Raw genomic sequence first — 22,049 nt, 5'->3', positions numbered from 1 at the left:
GAAACTAATCTTCTCCAGGCCCAAGGGGAAACTGATGTTGTTTTTTATTTTAGCCTAATTTTATACATTTGTAAAACACATATAAATTAATATTAAAACAACTAAAAAATTATCTCAGCAAAGTACATGAAAATTTCTTATAATACATTAGATAGGACTAAAAAAGAAGAAAAGAGGATAATACCCTCTTCTTAGGATTGATAATACTAAAACATATAGATTTTTTTCATTGGACCCTTAATGAATTTCACAGTATTAAATAATTTTCATATGTTGAATTCTCATAGAGTTTCCACGAATTAGAAATTAACATTTGGTTGTTCTTTATCATGTTTCCCCTTACCTCAGATTCCTCATCTAAAACGTGGTGGGCATTATAATAATATCTACTTCATTTGTCTGCAGCATCAAAAGAGATTAATGCCTCTAAAGTGCTTATAATAGTCTTTTAATTCTTTATATCACTCTTTTCTCTGGCAAAACTAATAGACAAAACAAAACAAAAGCAAAAGAAACAAAGAACAATTTTGATAATGCCACTGCTCCAACTAAAAATTTTCAATGACTTCACATTCACTATATTATGAAGTCTTTAAGTTGACACTTTTATTCTTCATTACTGTTTTCCCTTTTTCAACTGATAATTTGTGGGGAGATACTTTGAGATTATATAAACAACCTGTTTTTGCCTTATTGCCTGTGGTTCAACTACAGTCTCTTTCTGCACCTCAAAAGTAGGTTCACTCTCTTGGACTTCTTACCTTTACTTACTTCCTTGTATTATATTTTATGCAATTTCATCTGCTTTAAATGCCTTTTCTCCTTCTTTTTTCTAATTCAATATCTACATATAACACATATTTGCCGGGTATTTATTATGTGCCAAGCACGTTCTAAGCTGGGCTCATATTAACTCATTTAATTTTCCCTGTAACTTAATAAGATGCATGGCTGTTTACTTTCTCCATTTTACAAATAAATAATCTAATGTACAGAAATGTCATATTATTTGCTAGGAATCACACAGCTAATAAGTGGCAGATCTGGGATTTAATCCCAGACAGTTTGGTTTGACAGCCTACTCTCTTAACCATTACCCTTACTTGTATCTTAGAAGGTTTTGGTCACATCTTAGCAACTCCATAATTTCCTTGTCTCCACCACTGAGCTGATGTGACCTTTATTTTCCTCTAAATTATTATACCAAATATTTTTTCAATTTTTGTACAGTTTATTTGTCAGTCTAATACATTTATTAGAAGTTCTGCCTTGATGTTGGAGAGTTACAAAACATACATTCAATGTCGCCCTCAAAGAAGTACAACTTAGCAGAAAAGAGAGTGATAGGAAAAAAGTCATATTTTAATAATGTGAGAGGTGCTACATTTATAATAAAATTATAATCATCGATACTAGGAAAGACATGGGACAGGACAGTTAGGAAGAGTGCCGTCAAGGTGCTCTGAGAGCATTTAGCAGGAAAGAGCTAATGCAATTTGGAAGGCCATCTATGATTCTCTGAATAGTCACACTGTTCTGCTCCATGCGGTCATCCAAAGAACTGGTTCTTTCTATCTTGTGTCTCTGTTATATCTTAGATCACTGCTATCTGATAGAAATATATGTGAACCACATGTGTAATTTTTAATTTTTATTAATCACATTTTTCACAAGTTAAAAAAGGATGAAATTGACTTTAATAATATATTTAATTTAACCTAATATATCCAAAATATCATTTTAAATATGCATTTCAGTTAGGATGCTAAATTTCATTGCAAATACATGGTCTGTATTTAGATTTTATATTGACAGTATTGCTTTCACCCACTTTTTATCCACAAGGCTGTCTCATTTGTATTGTACTGAATTGTAGATGAAGAAATGGGAAAAATAGAGATAAGAGAAATTAGCATACCACTTAAAGTAGGAGGCTAGGATGGAGATTATCGTTTCCTGCTAGATGAACATCTTCCTGGCTAACACTTTGTAAATAGACAGAGACAAAGAGAGCAGGGGAAGGAGGTTTATCTTTAATAAAACAAAGATAAGGAAATGGATATTGGGAAAAACTAGCAATTCATGCCACATGTAGCCACTATTGTAGCAATTTTTATCAGCTAAGAAAAGGGAAGCACAAAAATCTTATGTACCTTAACCCCACATTTCTACATTTGTTAACTAGCAGAGATGAAAAAAATTTTTTGGACCACAATAACAATATAAAGAATGTCTGGAATTAAAACATATTATTCAACATATAAGTGTTACGATGATTTTTATCTAATATTTTATTACTTTTTACTTTACCTGTTGATATTCTAGCTCTAAGATCATATAAACTTTAAAGATAGGAAAAAAATATTATTCAATTTCTTATACATTTTCATGGTGACTAATATTCCATTCTTTACACATTTACGTGGTGCTTAGTAACACTGAAAAAGTCAAAGAAGAACTAAGTTATCTCTTTCACTGAGGCCATATTTATTAGCCTTTCTTTCTACATTATCTAGGTTCAAACAGAAAGATAAATGTGAAGGTAGAGTAAATAACTAAAGCTGTGAAACATAAAGATATGGTAACTCAATAAACACCCAGAAGACATACTGATATGTGTTTACTTTGTAAGGTTTGACGTTATCTGTTTTCATGAGTCCCTAATCTCTTCGGGGGGAATTTCTTTTCGTCTTTGAGAAATTGTTTTTAACAATACCTTGAAACGGGATATTCTAAATACACAAAGTGCAGAGAACATAGCTCATGCTTTGTGGGAACATCTGGGCTTTACATTCGTGTGACTCTTCCATCGTTCATTTCACTTTGGTTTTCCCACAAGAACTTGTAAGCTTTTTGTTCATCCATACTGAAAGGAGAAATGATCACAAGCAGATAATATAATCGAAGCTGTTTCTCTTTGTGTGTATCTATAATACATCTTTCTTTTATTAGCTTGAATTTTCAAGTTGAAAAAAAACGAGCTTTGTTTTGTTTTGCTTTTTTGTAAATCACCATTCACATTATTTAAATACGTAATTTGAACCAAATATCTACAGCGTGGACACTATTTTACAGAAAGCTTAGAGAGTAAGCCCTACAAAGTACAACTAACAAATGTCTGGGCAGATATGTAACCCCAGACCAAAAAACACATCTTCCAACCTTAATCTTTTTATTTTGCTAAACAGCATAACATACTATTTCATCCCACCTAGAAATTTTTCAATAGTCCCTAAATAGTCAAGTCAATATTTTAAATTGTTTTCAGGCTATATATGTTCTCTGCTTGAAAATAAAATATTAATATTATGCAATACTGATTCTTTAATTTTGACATTAATGATTTTAATTATCTGGGTTAGCTGAGCCATTTCTAAATAGCTCACCTCATAGAAAGGATTGAATTGCTATTTGTATCTCTACGTTCTATAGCTGATACATGTAATTTATATTCATTTTTTCAAATATCCCCATGTTTTTTCAAAGCTTATATTGTAAAGAATGATTTTAGGATATGGACTAATATGGATCAGTAATCTTAAATTGAAGCTCCCAGGTTTTAGTGTAACCTGGACTGAACCAGGTCTAGAACTCTGTACTAATTAACTGGTGGCAGCTTTGGAAAACCAAGGCTAACCTTCAAGTGATCCCAGTCATGTAAACCAAGAAGATAGCTAAATAGTATCTAGTTCACTACAAGTAATTATTATGAGGAGACAACTCAATCCAGTACTCTGAATGAAACATCTATGGAATGGCTGGTAATTAAAACAATCTTTTTTTTTTTTTTTTTTTGGTATTTTAGAAACTAAGGGGTAGCAGGATGTATCAGCCATATATGTCTATATTTAATCAGTCCCTCTCAGCTTACCCAAATCACTGAAGCTTAAAGATACTATGCAGACTGCAAACAAGAAATGAAAAAAAAAAAAAAAAATTAATGACCATTAGTTAAATGGAAAAATTATTGCAGAAGTAATCATGGAAATACTATATAAAAAATACTTCAATAAATTCTGAACACTTTAATAATAAATATAATAGTAAGTTATTAATATTCTAATAATTAAAATTGTAAGATATTTTGCCCATTAGATTGGCCAAAAAAGGAAGCAAAATATAACAGAAAGTTGATAGTGTGTTTTAAAAAGCAACTCTTACCATCTTCATGTAAGAGTAAATTCGTACAGTGAATTCCTTTTAACAGGGTAATTTCTTATTTTAAATTAAAATTCTTTCATCCTGTAATTTTGCTTTGGCAGATCTAAATTAAAGAAATATGTGTCTATATGCACAAATATATACTAGCAGTGTGAAGAATGTAAAGACAGTCTAAATGGTCATCTATTTTTAAAAGGTTAAATAAAATATGTCATACTACTATATTTATTACAAAGAAGCACATGTCGATGTGCAGTCAGGGAAAGATACCCAAATACTTCCTAAAATGTAATATGTCCTAAGACAATATGTGTAAGAAAATCCAATTTTTATTAAAAAAAAAAAAAAAAAAACAACAACACTAAGACCCACAGTACATTCAATGAGCAATGTACAGAGAGTAGTTCGTAGAGAAAAGGACCTGGAATACAGACACCAAATTGTCTGTTACCAACAGGGAGGCATTAGAGGATGGTAGTGGTATGAGGGGTATTTACTTTTACATTATGCATTTGTTTTTAGATTTGATTTGTTTTTTCAAAAACTTGCAATATAAAATGTAGTTGTGCACCAAACACCGATCTGTGAATGCTTAGAGTAAGACTTTGTGAGGTATATCTACAGAGGAAATAAAACTTACTGAGTAAGCTGAACAATGCCCCAAGGGTTGAGAGCCATTCCAGTTTTGACATATGACATGGAGAGGCCAAGTTGCATACATGGAGCATTCAGTAGAGATCTCAAAAAGAACCAGAAAGACTACTTTCTGAGTAGGCCTAAACTAGTCCTAGAAGAAAGGCTACCCTAGACCTGACAATGCTTTAAAACAAGGTTTGAAAGGATAAAGCTGACTCACAAGTAAGTACACTCCCTACCAAAGCAAAACTCAACACTCTGAAGGATAACATCTGTACAAAAGACATTAAAAATAACATAAAATAACATATGCAAAATAACATAAAATTCACAGTGTTCAGCATCCAATAAAAATTTTTAAAGACCCAAAGAAGCAGGAAAAAAAAAAATGTGACCCATAACCAGGAAAAACAAAAGTAAATAGGAACAGAATCATAAATAATTAGTGGGTAAGGACTTTAAAAATATCTACTATAGGGCCGGCCCGTGGCTCACTCGGGAGAGTGTGGCACTGGTAGCGCAGAGGCCACGCATTCGGAACCGATATAGGGATGGCCGGTGCGCTCACTGGCTGAGCGTGGTGCGGTCGACACTGTGCCGAGGGTTGTGATCGCCTTACCGGTCAGAAAAAAAGAAAAAAAAAAATCTACTACAAATATATTTAAGGATGTAAAGAAAACATAAATATAATATAAAGAGAAATGGAAACCATTAAACTAAATGGAATTTCAAGGGCTGCAAAAAATAAAATACCTGAAATGAAAAATTCATTAGATTGGCTGAATAGAAGTTCAGAAGTTATAGAAAATATATATATTTTAAAAAGATGAAACTAAAGAATTTAAAGAAAGAACATTAAAAACTACTCAGTCTGAACCAAAGGGATTTAAAAATGTTGAAAAAATATGATCATAGCTAGTGACAAGCAGTAAAATAATGTTTACAGCTTAATATATGCTTACTTGGAGTTCCAAAATACTTGAAGAAATAATGGTTAAAAAAAATCCAAATTTGATAAGAACTGTAACCCATGGATCCCAGAAAGCTGAACAATTTCCAAGGTGTATAAACAGAAAGGACACCATACCAGGACAAACACATCAAATTGCTGAAAGCAAACACACACGCACAAAAAAATTACATCAGTCAGGAAAAAAGACGTTATATACGGAGGACTAAAGTTAAAGACTTCTTTAAAGTGTTGAAAGGAAACAGAAAAAATACTGAAAGCTCGAATTCTATGTCATATTCTACATCACAAACAAAAGTGAATTTGTTGACAGCACTAGAAGAAACATTAGAGGATGTTCTTCAGGCCAAATCAAAATGCTAAATAGATTTTTTTTTTTTTTTTTTTTTTTTTTAGAGTTGGCTCCACACAAAGGAATTAAGAATGATGGAAACGGTCAATGTGTGGTGGGTAAAGTTATCAGACTTTTTTTCTAAATTAATTTTTAAAAAAAATCATTATTTAAAACCAAAACTGAGGTAACTATACTGTTTTAGATACAGCGGAGAAAACAAATAATATAAACACATAAGGAGGAGGAATGCCTGTTGGATGTGACAGTATAGAGAATATTGGTTCTTTGATAAAAAAAGGTTTCAATAAAATATTAGAGCCGAAGTCAGTCTGTGATAGGTTACTAAGTGAATAATAGAGATTTCCAGATATACTTTGTGATTATCAGCATATTTCTCTCCTCTCCTTTCCAAAATCTGACTATAATCATTTTTTTAAAAAAATAGAAAATAAAGCATCATTAGACAACGTTAAAAAGTTGCATGAAAGAAAATAGAAATAATAAGTCATTTCATAGTGAATGACACATGATCTGCATAAAGATTTGTAAGAATATAATCCAATTACCCTTAATAACCCTGAAAAGTACAAGTCTTGTAAGTACCAGACAGTGCAGAAGTTAAAGGTCAGGTGTGAGGTGAAAAACAGGTGATTAATTGAAGCCTGGTAGATAGAGAAACTGAACCCCAAAATACTCCTCCCTGTAAAATAAGCCACTCACCATGATCTTTTACTCTATACCTCTGCATCCCTACGTTCTTGCAGAATGCTGGAGTGTAATGCCCTTAGAAGTCTAAACTGGGTGATTTTAGAGGGACCAAGTGTATTAAAAGCAAGGGTCTAAAAACTAGAGAACTAAGTAAAATTCGTACTGAACTCTAACCCTTTCCACTAATATGCTTCTAGAATGCCAGTAAACTGACCTTCTCTCCTTCCTCGAGAACCTCCAAATGACTCAAAGCAAGAAAATAGGAGAGAGATTCTCATAAAAAATAAAATGCCTGAGGAAAAAGGTTTCAAGATGCTTACTGGAAAGACTAACCAGCTACCTAGGGTTAATGTCTGTAATCAGCAGTCCCACCAGTATACGCACTGAAAACTTCCAAAACGAAAAGACAACATAACCAATGATTATCAGCCATATGAAGAAAACTTTCAATAGGAAAGTGGGTCTAAAATAGCAAACCAAGCAAGAAACTGAAAATATGCTGAAAAAAGAGAAAACGTGAAAGCAACCTATGATTGATATTTCCAAAGAAACAAAAGGTGATAGAATACTCACAAAACAAGAATTATAGGCAAAGCAAAAGAAACAGAGAATAAAAGAGATATCTGAGAAATGAAATCATAGCAACTAAGGAATAAGGAGTGTGTTTGAGAAAATACTCTAAGTAGAAAAGACAAGCAACTGGAAAAGAGGAGAAAAATTAAGGAATTAGTAGATTGAACAAGGAGATTTCAGGATCCAAATGATGGAAGTTACAGACAGTAAAACCTGAAGAGAATTAATTAACAAATAAGTTACAAGAAAATTTATAGAACAAGAGTTACACCTGAGAATAAGAAATAAATATCATCACATTATACTATAACCTTAGCCTTAGCCTATGAGTGAGAAAGGAACACAATCCAGATAGCCGCTGGAAGGAAAATAGAACACATACACAGAACAGGAAGGAAAATTCCATCAGAAGTAATGTTTGAGAGAAAAAGACAGTGAAACAATGCCTTCAAAATTCTGAGACATGGAGATTTTGGACTTGGAATTCTCTAACCCACCAAACTCTCTATCAAGGATAAAGGCTCATACACATATGTAAATTACCCCAGGAGGTGCTTAAGCAAAACAGGTTACTGGTCAGAAGAAAAAAGACATGAATTCCAGGAAACAGAAGAATTTTGCAAAATAGCTATGACAAGAAGTCCCCTTAAAACAATGAGGTACTAGATCAAAAGAGCAACTATATTGGAGCCAGACAGAGGATGTGAATGGGGCATCTAAGAAAGAAAGGAATAATTGCATTTGTTTCGGTATTTCTGAAAAGATATTAGGCATTTAACAGAGCTATTGAAAATTTTGATAGATATCCATGATTGTGAATTAGATATGTGAGCAATAAAGCCATGGGGCAAGTACCAAGCTCACATAAAATAATACGTTGCGTGAGAAGAAAGTATAAGAATGTACATCTCGGCTTAGTAGTGAGCAATATCCCATTGTTGTGCCAACATAAACATTAGCTGCTGCTTTAACACCCCCTGCCCCCAAAGGAATACGAATACATTGGAAGAAGGAGAAAGGATAAAAGTATAATAAGAGTGAAATCACCACAGGTATAACATTAAGCCAAAATATCAGCTAAACATATTTTTTAGAATTACTGTGATCGATACCAGAATAAAGAACTAAATGACCTGAGAGTGGATGCTCCATGACTGGACTTCAAGAATGCATATGGGTAAGGGTAAAGAACGCCTGCTTTTTTCTTTTGTATGTGCTTTTCAAAACAGATGCTTGTTATTTCTTTAATATTTATTTTATTTGCTTTTAAGTGAAATTAATAAAGTAAATATTTTTTTAAAAGCGAAAGGTAGGTTCTCTACCAGAAAAATAATGAATAATTTTTAAAATGACCAGTTTTAATTTCTATTTCTCATACAGCCAAAATTGTTAGACATAACTCACATAAAACAAAATTCTTTGGGGTCTTCAATAAGTTTTTAGAGAGTAACGTGACCCTGAAATCAAAGTTTTAAGACTACACTTTAAAAATTGCTGTCTTCTTAACAGGTGCTGTAGACGTAAAATTGTTCTAAGGTAGAAAGTAGAATTCCTCGTGGTCTTGTCTTACTTAAAAGGAGACAAAGTTAAGTGATTCTTCTTATGGATTCATTATTTATTTTTTAATGACATACAGGTATAACAACCATTCCTAGTGTTTGCATTTGAATCTCAGATGATCACTGAATACAAAGAGGGAAAAAATAATATCTGTATATAACAAAATAAACCACTAACAAAAATTGGCTCATGAATATTCAATCTGAACAGCAATTTACCTACAGATAAGCAAGGTTTGCAAAAAATAAAATAAAAAGAATAAACTCATAAATATTCCCTGAACTATTTACCTATTTGGTCTTTTGTAAAAAGCGGTAGGTATGTTATGCAAAAAATTTTTGCATCATATATAAATGACATTTGAATAGTTGAAAAAATATCCTTTCATTATAATCACTGGCCACTGCTATGCTAATAAAACGAAAGCTGAAAGATGGATATTTACATAATTGAGCACCATTTGAAAATGAGATATTAGCTTGATTCATGTTTATACATTAGAAAACTTTAGAACTGGCAGCGATGATGGTGATCAAGCCAAAAACAGCAGAAGATGGCACGTTTATCTTGTCTCTAGTTTTTATGGGGGGTGGGGATGGAGTTCTGTTCATCTATCAACTGTCATTCACTTAGTCTCCTATGTAACCTGTATATGCAAGATGGCACGGTGTTGTGTATATAGACCCAAAATATATTTATTTCTTTGTGAAAGCTTACTTGAGTGAATAAAAGGGTAATTAAAGGTGAACTAAACATTATTTTCCTTTATGTTGCTATTTACTTTGCATGCCTCCTTAAAGTTTCCTTTATCATTTGAAGTCTTACACTTACAGGAGTCTCTTAAGTACTTACTAATACCATAAGATGAGATAATTTTTTTCCTCAGTATTGACATAGAATATTTTAAGGATTTTTTTTCTGAGCCTTTATCTCAGTATTCTTTAATATATCTTGCAATGTAATTTTTTTATACATTCTGTTTCATTGACTACATTATTAGTTCCTTGAAGTAAACTAGCATGTGTCCTACTCAGCTGTGTTTGTACTGATATGGTGCAAAGCCAGGAACTAAGTAGATGGCAATTTTGTTTTAACTGAAGTGCCTCAAACAACCTAAACAAGTTCTGCCAGCTCAACTATTCTGGTAAGGGAACTCAAAAATAAACTTGAAAAAAAATCAAGAGTCAAGAGTACCATCTTCATATTTTGTACTATTATTAAAAAAGAATTTTAAGAATATCTTATTTTTTATTTGAAAAGAAAATATGTAAAATTTATGTTCTAAAGCCCTAACTACTAAATATTAAGCTATATGAAGAAATGAACTGTTAGAGATATGACCTAGAATAAAATTTCAGTGGTATTTCAAATGAAATTCTTCAAAAATACCTCCCATTTTCTCTGCCTATAATTTTAGCTACAGAAAATGATATTAATTTCTTTACTCTGAAAATATTTAATGAATAATGAAATGGCATGAGCCACCCTAAAAATAGTGCTTTTAATACTTAGTGATAATTTTTGTTTCAAACTTAGAAATTATATTGGCTGAATTTGGAAAGATGGACACTTTTTATAATATTCTAATAAGAGAGCAGTTCCAAGACTTCAACCTGGGAACTTATTCTACCTTCCTCACATATGTTAATGACATTACATTATTCTAGTCAGCATAAATCCTAGTTTGGGTTTTCCCAAAACAGTTCTTGATACAAAGACTTGGGTGCAAGTAGTCTATTTGGAAGGTCATCCCAGGAAGTAGAAGTGAGGACATAGGAAAAGGGAGATTGAAGAAACCCAATAAAGAATTAACAGTGTGGACAACTGGGACTCATTCCTGTAGGGGACCTTCAAAGGAAACATGGAGAACACACTTTGGAAGTGTCCCATATTGATCCACTGCCTACTCTTCCTCATGAGTTATTATCCCCCCCCCCCCCAGGAAGATTAAATTCGTGGTATTTATGAGTGCCCTGAACACAGACTTGGCTCTAGACAGTGTGCTCAGTCAGAAAAGCAAAGTTAGTGGCATCTGAAGTGAGATGCTTTCAGCATAGACAGAACTTGTCCTCCATATTGCAGGAGGATTCCACTGCAGACTAAGGGACTGAAAGATGAGAAATCCACAGCGTCTGTTACATCACGGTTCCACTTTTTGGACTCAACTTTTTTTTTTTTTTTAATTTTATTTTGTCAATATACATTGTGGCTGATTATTGCTCCCCATCACCAAAACCTCCCTCCCTTCTTTTAATCATGTCCTTGCCTCACTCATCTTACAAGTTGCCAACAGTGTCTCAATAGCTTCCTAACTGAATTTCTTCTCTGTAGTTAGGTTTCCTTCCAATCCTACAAACCACAACTAAGTATTACTTATATTCTTTCATCGATTTATTCAAAGGACATTTCTTGGGTGCTTATAATGTGTCAGATGCATAGATCCTGTGCTGACCAGTTCACTTCTGGCCAATCACTGGCCCTATGGCCATTGTCATTCACCCAGGGTTGAGCATATAACCCAAGGTAGAACAGTCAGAGCGCTTTCTCAGGAATTTTTTATTGCAACAGGTGCTAAAGATCTCTTTACTTTAACTAAGCTGTAAGTGTCTGGAGTCAGAAGGCTGGTAGTTGTGTCTCCTGCCACACGAAGTAGCACGACTGAATGAAGCTGATGATCAGAGAAAATAAAGAACAGAAGCAGAGAGAGCAAGTCCTAGATCTAATCGGCCCCTGGTTCTGATTCTTGAGGGACTCTAGAATGTCCTTTTTCCTGGAAAATTTCCTTCCGTTCTGTGAACTGCTCCAACATCCTTCTAACACTCTGTATAATTTTTGTTATTATTCTTAAGCAAATCTAAATTGAAATTATGACACTCATAAGCAAAACAGTCCTGCTATACTAAAGAATTTTAATTATCTTTATTTTTTTTCTGCTAGCTATAAAGAAAAAAGAGAATAAAGTAAAATCTTGGTGTTTGGAAGGAGCACTGTGTCACATATATCTTCCTTCATCCTGACTGTTACTCAATTTGCGTTATAAAAAAAATTAACAAAATGTTGAAATATAAAACCTGAAAATAATAATTAGCTTAGATACTGAAATTAAAATACAATGTCAACTCTTCTTAATTTGATATTCTAAAATTAATAGGAAAAATGCACCAGCATTTCATTTACTAATCAATAGCAGTAAGTTTTTTTTCTTACAATATATAATTACAAATAAAATATTATTTTAAAGCAAATGTATGAATATTATGAATAGAGTGTAAATTTGCTGGTATATTTATGACAAAATACAAGATTTAAGCACTTCCAAAATTTTGGATTGTCATTTGAGCCTTGGTTACCAAACCCTCCACTGTATCCTTTACTTCAGCAGAAGCACTTTGGTGGAAAAGTTTGAGAAGACTGCTAGACAAAATAAGAAACCATTATGGAGGTTACTATGGAATTGACAGTATCATATTTATGTTTCAACATACACTGAAATGTACTAAAAATGGATTAAAGACCTAGTTATAAGACCTGAAACTGTAAAATTACTAAGGGAAAATATAGGTGAAATACTTCAGCAGTTAGGTCTGGGCACAGGCTTTATGAACATGAGCCCAAAAGCACAAGCAGCAAAAGAAAAAATAAACAAATGGGACTATATCAAACTAAAAAGTTTCTGCACAGCAAAAGAAACAATCAACAGAGTGAAAAGACAACTTACAGAGTGGGAGAAAATTTTTGCTAACTATGCATCCAACAAGGGACTAATATCCAGATTAAACATAGAACCCAAGCAATTATACAGTAAAAAATAAATGACCCAATTAAAAAATGGGCAAAGGAGCTGAATAGACATTTTTCAAAGGAAGACATACAAATGGCCAACAGATACATGAAAAAATGCTCAACATCATTAGTCATCAGGGAAATGCAAATTAAAACTACATTGAAATACCACCTCACCCCAGTTAGACTGGCTATAATCAAAAAGACGGTGAATAACAAATACTGTCGAGGGTGTGGAGAGAAGGGAGCACTACTTCACTGTTCATGGGACTGTAAATTAGTACAACCACTTTGGAAAACAATATGGAGGTTTCTCAAACAACTGCAGATAGATCTTCCATATGATCCAGCAATCCCTCTTCTGGGTATATATCCAGAGGAATGGAAATCATCATGTTGAAGAGATACCTGCACTCCCATGTTTACTGAAGCTCTGTTTACAATAGCCAAGACATGGAACCAACCTAAATGTCCATCGATGGATGATTGGATAAGGAAACTGTGGTATATATACACCATGGAATACTACTCTGCCATAAAAAAGAATGAAATTCTCCCATTTGCAACAACATAGATGAACCTAGAGAAACTTATGTTGAGTGAAACAAGCAAAGCACAGAGGAATAAATACCGCATGTGCTCCATTATATGTGGGAGCTAAGAGAGAAAGAAGGAAGGAAAGAGAGACCACAGTAGTACCGTGATCCAACAGAGGGAGGGAAAATTCCCAGGGCTACAAATTGCAGTTGAAGGGAGAGGAAGGGAGGAGGGAGGATGGGGGATAATTGGGAGGGGACAAAGGGCACAAAAGCAATTTCTGGCAATGGGTATATCCCCAGTATGAAACTGACCCTCACATTATGGTCAGGAGCGGGGACAATCAGCTTTGTATCTCATGAACATTCTTAATAAATAGATAGATAGATAGATAGATAGATAGATAGATAGATAGATAGATAGATAGATAGATAGATAGATAAAAATAAATAAGAAAAAAATATTTGTGTTTCAGAATTCTCAGAGTTGCAAGTGTGTAAAAGATAAAATAAGAAGAGCCATTGATAATTGCTAACTATTATTAGAAGAGGGTACTAGGCTACATTACAAGTTCCCTTAAGGTTAATAAATCAGTACACCTGCAGCAAATATTATACCAGCTTGTGGGATTATCTAAATGCTTATTATGTTTTAAGTTACAGCAGAGCTATACCTTGCTCCTCTCTGTTATCACTGTAGAGCATTGCACTGATAATATTGTATATTTGTTTGTACATTATCTGTCTTTTCCCAAAAGTATAAGTTCTTTGAGGGTTGAGACTTTATTTATTGCTATGGCCTCATCATTCAAAATTCCTGCTTGGCAGATAACAGACTATATATACACACGTGGGGGGGGGGGGTAGAATATAATGGGATAAATATACACACATACACATATATAACATATAGTTAGTTATTGAAAGAATAAATAAGCATCAAAAAATTCCTGATAAAATTATTTTATCTTTTTCGTGACCGGCGCTCAGCCAGTGAGCGCACCGGCCATTCCTATACAGGATCCGAACCCGCGGCGGGAGCGTCGCAGCGCTCCCAGCGCCGCACTCTCCCGAGTGCGCCCTGATAAAATTATTTTAAAAATCATTTTGCACATTTATAAAAATAAGTAGAGCTCAAGGAAGGCATAAATGTTTTACTTGGCTTAATCAACTACAGGAAACTTTAATTTAAAAATCTTACTTAGAAAATAGTTCTATGCTAGTTTTTTATTTTCTGTATAATAGGCAATCGAGTTTGATTATGATTTTCCCCTCAGGGAAAATTTCATTTCCCCAATAATGAGAAGAGATTCAAAAACGCTGCAGTAATTTGAAAGTTTATTCATGTATAGAAAATTATAATGAACCTGACTATATAGAATAAAAATGGGAACAAAATATATAAAAGAAAACTGAAAAGTAGTCAAATCTAAGAGTTTGACAATATTATATCATGGTATTCTGTTTTGATATAAAGGAAACAGACTCCAACTTATTGCTTAAAATGAAAGGAAGTGAGGGAGGGAGAGAAGGAAAGAGGAGAGAGGGAAAGAAAGTGCTAACACTACACCAACCGATTATGTGTCCTTTAGCAAGTCACTTTAACCTATTGAGGACACTCCAATCTGTGCAATTGGGTTATTTCCTCCTTCATAGGGTCATTGTGAGGCTCAGATATAATAATGGAAGTGAAAGCAAAAACGTTGAGTGACGCATTCATTTCCTCCTCTGATCTTCAGGTGCACAGAGCTTTCATCCGGACCCCAGCCCATTTAGAGATCCCCATAATCCTTCCTCATGACCAGCCCGTATCACTCAATTCCAGACATTTGTCGATTAAATCTCCTAAATTAAAGTACTTCACTATAAAGTATAAAGAGAGTGACATTTTCTGGAAAGTGTAAGAATCTTTATATTATCATTAACTCTCATAAACAAAGTTTGTGTTTCCCGCCTACGGCCATGTTTACGTAATTGTATAACCTACTCATTCCTTCCTTCAGAGCGTTGTGACTATCGTCTGATGCAGTGTTAATGGTCTTTTCCATCTGGATTGCAACAGGAAGGCATGGATCCCCAGCTAAGCTTCCTATACAGGCCTATGTCAAAGAAACAGAGCCATATCTAACTGCTCTCTGAACAGGATAGGCATTGTACTATATCAGACCAACTAAAAGCTGCAGTTCTAAAGCAAGGCATAGAATTTCTGAATTCTTGTGTGAATTCAGAGCAATACCAACTCAATTGTCCTGTCTCCACTCCAATTTGAGTACACAGTAATAATATGAATGAAGCAAACATTCTTAATTTTTTGTTTGTTTGTTTGAACAGAGAAACTATTAGGGTAATAGCAATATTATACCTTTAAGAGTAAAGTGGAAGGCAGATTTACAACCACCTATAACTTCAGAAATACAAAGATGTTAATTTATATGTAAATATCAGACAACAGATTATGAAGGCAATCAATCAGAGAGGCAGTTTTTTTAGAGGTTAAAGGCCATAGAAACTATTTCTATACTGCCAAAAAACCATTTTTAATAATGGTTTTTATAATAATAGAAAATGGAACAGGATGGCCACAGTTTTACTAAATAATATGTCATAGACATTTCTCAATATCTATAAATAGATTTGGATATGAATATATAAAGAAAGTAAAATGACATTAAATATGTATTTGTTGGGTTTCTGCAGAGAAACAGAACCAAGTGAATACACACACACACACACACACACACACACACACACACACACACACAAAGGTCACTTCAGAAAGTTAGTGGAAAAATAAAATTTTAAATAATATAAATCTTTCCATTAGCACTTTTTGGAAGACTCCAAAGAGAGAGAGAGAGAGAGAGAGAGAGAGAGAGATCGATTATAGGAGATAAAATGAGTACTATAAGAAATAGATGATAGATAGATAGATAGATATAAAGAGACAATAGGATATATATACACACAAACATAGTAGATATACACACGTATCCTATTGGCTCTGTTTCTCTGGAGGATGCTGACCAATACACATTCCTACCACCTACCTGGTTTATCAGTGATAGTTGATTCCACTGAGTTTTCACAGTCTGAACTGAAAATTTTCAGAATTTTTGAATCACGAATCTATGAATTTAGGAGATGCAATTGGCACTCACTTTTGAGAATATAACCAAACTCACAATTGATTTCACTCTTGAGAAGAAATGGCTTGCTCAACAAATATATTACATAGCAAGAGTAATAAGAAAAGTTCCTAACCTGCTTAAGAAATAAAAGGGTTTCAAAACTTTAATACTTTATTATTTTTTATATTATTATTATTTACCATTTGAATTTCTGCAATGTAAACATTGTTGTTTGTGCTGAACTATGAAAAAATGTTGTTATTTAATACCAGTGAGGCTGTGATGGCATCGCACACTCAAACATTGCTAATAGTGATATTTATTGTTATACTTATTATTTTCACTTTTTGAAGAGAATTTGTTAACGGATCAGAAAAACCATGAATATAAGCACATTCTTCATTTTGGCATTATACATCTGAGAATATTTCTAAATAAAATAATTCAAAAACTGATTCATCCATGATACAATTTAGTACACAGCCATTTATATCAACAAATTTTAAAATATCATAAAAATGTAATACACTAAAATACTTTATTATATCATTCTAAACAAATAAATGATTTATTTTACAATCACTAATATAAAGCTAATTTAGAAATATAAAATGGTTTTTCCCAATCTGATTTGTTAAAAAGTCAAAATATTAAATTCTTTCTAAATCTTATTTATTTCAAGATTTTAAAAAGGCAGGAAGTGACAATAATTAGGCAATAATTAGAATGGCAGATTCATTATGATGTCTAATAATTTAGAGCCTGTAGTTTTCCGTGTAATTTTGTCATATATTTTCAAACATTTCTAAAAACATCAAATTTGCACACATTCAGAAAAGTCGTATTGTATAAGTTACTTCTGTCACGTATGAAGTTGCAAAGGTAAATTATTTTTAAAAATAATTATTTTGGTTTACAAAAGAAAAGGAAGCAACTCATTCCTCTTGTACCCTTGAAAAGTTCCCCTTGAAAACATAATTGGCTTGAATCCTTTTTGTAAACCATGGAACGTAGATCAATCACTCCAGAGGATAGAAGAACCCAGTTTCCTTTCATGCAATGTGGATTTCTTCAATGTCATGGGCCTCATACCCTCTGGAAATATAAAAACATGTCTCCAGGGTTAAAGTAGGAGCCTATCTCAAGGTGTAACCACTTATCTCTCAGGAAGACTCAAGGTATAACTCAGTTTGGGGGAGAGATAAGAAGTTTTATTATTCTTTTTGAAGAGGTTAATTAACTAAACAGCCTGAAATTGCAAAATATTATTGGGAAACAGTCCCCTATGAGAAACAGTTAATAGAATGATATTTATTTTTTAAAATCCTAAAAAATTTAATAATTATTAAGGATTTTTTAAAGGGGTCAAAATGATGAAATAGAAGAATTTTTTGGATGGGAAAAATAACACTACCAAGAGTAACCAGATTTTTATAAGAATCAAGTATGATTTCTAGAAATAAATCTACAATTACTAAAATCAAATGGAAAAATTAAGCAACATGTTCAATACTCAACAAATAATGGCTTAACAAGCTTTAAAATAGATCTGATGAAATCACTAGAAAAGCATTACAGAAACATAGAACTAAAAGCTACAACAGTGAGATAAAGAGGAGTAGAAGAAAAAATGTGAAGTGATAAATATATTTAGAAGATGAGCCAGAAGGCTAGAATAAAGAGAAGGGTAAAGACAAAATATTACAAGAGATCATGGTTGATGTTCAGGGAAGAGAGTTGAAGGACCTAAACAAATCAACCAATAAGTAAAAAAAAAAAAAAAAAAAAAAATCCCACTGTATATATGGTACAGAAGTTCTCGAATGTTTTGAATGTTTTGGTCCTTTTCTCTTATTGAAAAAATACAGAGTAACATCATCAAGATGGTAGAATAGATGGTTCCCAGCATCACTCCTTCCCACAAGTAACCAATTTACGACTATTAAAAAGCAAAGACTGCCAACCTAGAACTGCTGGAGCTGGGAGAAAAGGAGGAGAGACCCACAGAGTTCATGAAGTTGCAAGAGGTAATGCTGAGAGGGTATAGGACTGCCCCTATTGTTCTGAGCCAGCCTGGGTACAGAGGCAGAAACTAGCTGTTACAGACGATCAAAGCTGGAAAAAGCAGCAGCACCCTTTGCATAAAACCTGCTTGGAGCCTACGGAGGAGAAAAGGACTTCATAGCGCATCATACCAGCCCACAGGTCATAAAGATCACTGATAGGATTCTCCCAGGCATGTGTAGGAGCAAGCCTGCAACCAAATGGAGAAAAGAGCCACCCAGAGGCCCATGAGTTGTTGTGAGGGATGTGTAATGGACTATGGCAGGTGGAGTGCAGGATAAAGGCTGGCCTGCCAGGAGAACATTGGGCACAGTGTGGGCAGCTGGTCTCCGGAAATTGATCAGAGCAATAGAATTGGAGGGGGCTTAATCTTCAGGAAAGAATCCATCTCGGGACTGTTATTTCTGCACAGCCCAAACCTGGAAGGATCTGTACAAAAAATCATCCCCAGAGAATCAGCCACAAATAGCAGTCTCCTTAAATGCCTAGGCAATAATGTAAAATACAAAATATAAAAAGTACACAGAAATATGTTGCCATCAAATGAAACCAACAAAGCACTAGCAATGGATACAGAGGAACAGCAGATCTATGAAATGTCTGACAAAGAACTCAGAATAACCCTCTTAAGATATCAGGGAGTCACAAGAAAATATAGATAGAAGATTAAATGATATCTGGAAAATAATTCAGGAGCAGAACAAAAAACTTGACAAAGGAATAGAATCAATTTTTAAAAATCAAATAGAAAAATCTAGAAATAAAGAATGCATTAGCTGAACTGAAAATCTCAATAGAAATCCCCAACAGCAGACTTAATCAAACTGGAGAAAAGAATCCATGAGCTTGAATATAAAACACATGAAATTATCCAATCAGAGGACCAAAAAGAAAAAAAGAATAAGAAAAAATTGAAACAGAAATACACCAAAAATAAGACTCCCTCAAGCAAAATAACCTCCAGGTAATTGGCATACCTGAAGAAGAGGAAAGATAAAGAGATGGAGAAAACATATGCAAGAAAATAATGGCTGAAAGTTTCCCAAGAATGGAGAAATATGACAGGCACAGGAAGCTAAGAGGTCACCAGTCAAATTCAATCCAAGGAGGAACACCCCAAGTCACATCATAATCAAATTATCAAAAACCAAAGACAAAGAGGGAATACTGAAAGCAGCAAGAGAAAAGAAACACATAATATTCAACGGAGCCCCAATTTGTCTCTCAATGGATTTCTTAGTAGAAACCTTACAGACAGAAGAGAATGGGATGATATATGCAAAGTGCTGAGGAAAAAAAGATTGTCATCCAAGAATTCTGTATCCAGCAAAACTAACCTTCAAATATGAAGGAGAAATAAAGTCTTTCCAAGACCAAAAAAATAAAAAAGAAAAGAAAAGAAATTCTAAGGGAATTCATCAACACTAGACCTACCTTACAAGAAATGCTAAAAGCAGTTTTTCTGTCTAAAATAAGATGACGCTAAGAAGCAGAAACAAAACATTTGAAGGTACATAACTCATCATAACTCATTAGTAAAGTAAGTTTGTGGACAACCTTAGAATGTTCCAGTGTTATTGGGGTGGTGAATAAACTGTTTACATCCTTAGTGTGAAGACTAAAGGACAAACCTAATGAGACTACATAAGAGAAAGGCAATATTAAAGGTATATCTTGAAGCAACAAATTGTCAAAAAGAAAGGGGGTCGGGGGGAGTGATGCCAAAGTGTAGAGTTGGCTTTGCTTTCTTCTTTTTATTAAGTAAGTTTTTATTAGTCTAAAATGGGAGTGAGCAGTGCTTTTTTGAGTGAGACTACAAAGGCACAGGCAACTAAAGTAAAAGTACATAAATGGGACTATGTCAAACTAAAAAGTTTCTGTACAACAAGGGACACTATCAAAAAGGTAAAAAGAAAATCTACAGAAATGGAGAAAGTATTTGCAAACTACACATCAGACGAGGGGCTAATTTCCAGGATATATAAGGAACTTAAATGATTCAACAGCAAAAAACCCCAAATAGCCCAACTTAAAAATGGGCAGAAGACTTGAACAAATATTACTCAAAGAAGGTATACAAATGTCCTACAGGCACATGAAAAAATTCTCAACATCACCCATCATTAGGGAAATGCAAATTGAAACCACAATGAGATGTCATCTCACTCCAGTTAGAATGGCTGTTATCAACAAGACAAAAAGTAACAAATGCTGGTGACAATGTGGAGAAAAAGAAACTCTCCTACACTGTTGGTGGGAGTGTAATTTGGTACACTCACTGTGGAAAACAGTATGGAGATTCCTCAGAGAAGTAAAAATAGATCTACCCCATGACCCAGCTATCTCACCACTGGATGGATATATATATATACACATATATATATATACACACACATATATAGATATGTATATACATATATATATACATATACATATATACCCAAAGAAAATGAAATCAATATATCAAATAGTGCTGCATGTTCATCACAGCACTATCCATAATAGCCAAGAGATGGAATCAACCTAAATGCCCTTCAACAGATGAATAGATTAAAAATACCTGTGGTATACATACACAATGGAATAGTATTCAGCTTTAATAAAATAAAATAAAATCCTATCATCTGCAGCAACATGGGTGGAACCGGAGACCATCATGCTAAGTGAAGTAAGCCAGGCATCGAAAGACAAATACCACATAATCTCACTCATATGTGGAATCTTAAAAAAAAAAAAAGTGGTTTTAATAGACGTAGACAGTAAAATAATGGTTACCAGAGGTGATGGGGGTGGGGGAGATGGGAAAAGAGACGAAGAAAATTGGTGGACTAATAGTTGCCAAAGTGTGCTATCTACCCTAAATGAATCACTGTGGAGTATATGCATGTGTTGAAATAACACTGTACCCCACAAATATGTACAAGTAAATGTTAAAATATTTTGAATAAAATTTGAACAGAAGAAAAAATACTAAAATCTCCTTCCGTTTTAACATAAGCAACATATTTATATGAAAATGGCTATATTTACCAAAACTATTGAAAAGAGTGGTATTGCTTTACATTTTTGCATACTCTTTAATATACGGCTTAAGAGAAGATATGTGGATTCTCATAACTGTTCTACTTTCAGTCTATTGAAATATACCAATCATGCGGCCTCTGAAGAAACTCCACTACTCACTTGTGAGGTAATGATAGTAAAAAAGACATTCCCTTACTATTATCATGAACATACTTTTAAACTCACGAATCCACTCACTGCTGACAAAATAAAACTAAAGAACAAAAAGGAAAAAAAATCTGAAAAACACCTTGACAGGAAAAAAAACAAACAGATGGACTAAACTCACCAGTTAAAAGGCAGTGATTAGAGACCACAGGAGAAAATCTTTGTGACTTTCAATTAGGCCAAAGCTCTTAGACATATAACATCAAAAGTATAATAGATAAAAGAAATACACTGATAAATTTTGTTTTATTAAAAGTTTAAAACTTTGCACTTAGGACACTACTAAAATGAAAAACAAAAGTATTTAGAGGATACATTTGGAAATCATATATACAAAGGATTTATTCAAAAACATGTAAAGAATA

The sequence above is a fragment of the Cynocephalus volans genome, chromosome 13 (genome assembly GCF_027409185.1).
Source record: "Cynocephalus volans isolate mCynVol1 chromosome 13, mCynVol1.pri, whole genome shotgun sequence".
NCBI classification, from domain to species: Eukaryota; Metazoa; Chordata; class Mammalia; order Dermoptera; family Cynocephalidae; genus Cynocephalus; species Cynocephalus volans.
The sequence above is the reverse complement of the archived record's forward strand: the minus strand, read 5'-3'. Positions refer to the sequence as shown.